A 2,215-nucleotide genomic window follows, 5' to 3' on the forward strand; every position below is an offset into this window, starting at 1 on the left:
GCTCCCACAGGCTCAGCTCTGACGGCTCTACTGCATCCCCATCCCCCACTTATCCAAGATGGCGGTGCCCCGTGCGCGGGGTTTCCCCTCCCACTCTCAACGGGCCTCGGCCGCACAAAGCGAGGCGCAGGATTCAGCGCTCGGGCCAATCACAGCGCAAGCGTGCCCGAGCGGGGCACGCCTACCCGGACGAAGTGGGCCGTGCCCATGGCTGGTTGTGGCGCGCACGCGCGGGTTAGGCTCGCGCCGGGTCACGCGCTTCATCCCTCAGCCCCTACGGCGCGAGCCTAACCCGCGCGCGCTGAGAGGGTGGGCGGGAAAAGTCTCTGACGGCCTTGGTGAGCGAGGAGCCAAACAAGTCGGGCTGCGGCATCGTCGCTGTTCATATTGGAGTTCCTCCTTCATGCCACTCCACCTTCCCCTGCCCCGGCTCAGCCAGGGCCCAGCTCATGGCAGTATCCATAGTCGCCCAAGCCCATGGAGCGGTGCAGCCTAAGGGAGCGCTGTCGTGGTGCCCACTACGGCATCTGCTTCCCCTCTGCTGTGGAGCTGAGAGCCTGGGACCTTAGCAGCCCAAGCAGTGTCCCAAAGATATGGCTGAGGGCACATACTTGGCACAGTGCCCTGTCTGTGATGAGGGGATCTGGCATCAGTCACCTCAGCCTGTCCCCTCACAATGCCATCGCAATGTGTTGACTGCCAGTGTCACCCTACACGCCTGACAAATTCATGAGGAGTCGTTCCTGAGGCAAACGGTAGGTCAGACACAAGAGGTAACATGGCAATAGGTGCAGCAATTTATGAAAGTTGCTAGGGAAATGGAGCAAATGTCCCATGGACACAATCATGAAAAGACACGAGAAAACCCACACAACAGCACATGTAAAGACGCCAGCGTCTCTCAAGAGGATGCAGCAACAACACAACCCCTAGGACATGCTAATGGGCCGTAATGCTACGCTGTAAAATTATGGCTGACAGCTTTCAGAGTCTCAGACTTAGACCTCCCCACCCTTGTCTCTCCTCCTATCTTCAACCCACTCCCATGCACACAAAATGAGAGGATGCATTAAAAATCACACAAACATTGTTCATAGAGACACTAGTACATAAAGAAGCTTCACAAATTGACTAAGATTTGCCTACTGAGACACTAAAAGTGACTCATGAGTAATACTCCTAAACGTGGTCTCCTATAAAGAAACCAGCAACATGAGATTGAATTATATTATGTCTAACAAAGCCAGCATGACATGTTGCAGCACCACGATGTAGCACATGATGGTCTTAATGGGTGATTCTCAGACCTCAATTTTTGTGACAGATTTTTTCAGGCTATTTAGGCCTGATTGGAAAATCTCTGGCATTTTGGCATCATTCACAACCAAGGATGTGGGTGCTACAGAGATGAAAAGAAACTCAATAAAATAGAGAATTGGTGGAGAGAGAGTTCAAGTCTAAATAGTACAGAGGGGATGGGTGAAGAAGTGTTAAGAAGAAAATATTAGACTTTTCGGTTTTCCATCATAGATGTTAGTAGAGCTTTTCATCACTTTCTCATTAGCAAACTAGGGAAATACAACCCAGGTAGAGCTACAAGTAGGTGGATGCATTACTAGTTGGATTCCCAATGGTTCACACTCACAGTCATGCTGGAAAGGCATAACAAGTGGGGTTCCTGATAGATAAGTTCTGGGATTGATTCTGTCTGGTATTTACATCGATGATTTAGATCAGTGGGCGCCAAACTGTAACAGACTAAGCCAAAAAGTATCCATGAGCCAGGTACATGTAATGATATTTATTAACTTTAATTATGTCTATTTTATAATATTAAATTATACAACTTTAATGGCTATTAATACTTCAAACTTAACAATAACTAATTATTCAAAAGATAAAAGTGGACACAAGTATTTTTTCCTTTTCCTTGTAAGATGCATGTTTTGTCTCAGTGGGACTTCTAGCAGACCTTCTTGTCAACAGTACTCTTTAGATCAGGCTTGTATTCAATTGATGCCACTTGAACTAATTCCTTCACCTGCGTGTCAGAACAGAGTGATGCCTTCATTTCACGTTACAGCATTGGAAAAAAAGAGCTACTCACGAGCATATGTTAAACCATACATCAATAGCAGTTGAAGTTCAGCATGTTTGACATTGGGATAGTTATCCATCGGTACAGTTTTCCAGAAACCAAGGTTGCCCTCTTTCA

The sequence above is a fragment of the Carettochelys insculpta genome, chromosome 21, assembly GCF_033958435.1.
Source record: "Carettochelys insculpta isolate YL-2023 chromosome 21, ASM3395843v1, whole genome shotgun sequence".
Lineage (NCBI taxonomy): Eukaryota > Metazoa > Chordata > Testudines > Carettochelyidae > Carettochelys > Carettochelys insculpta.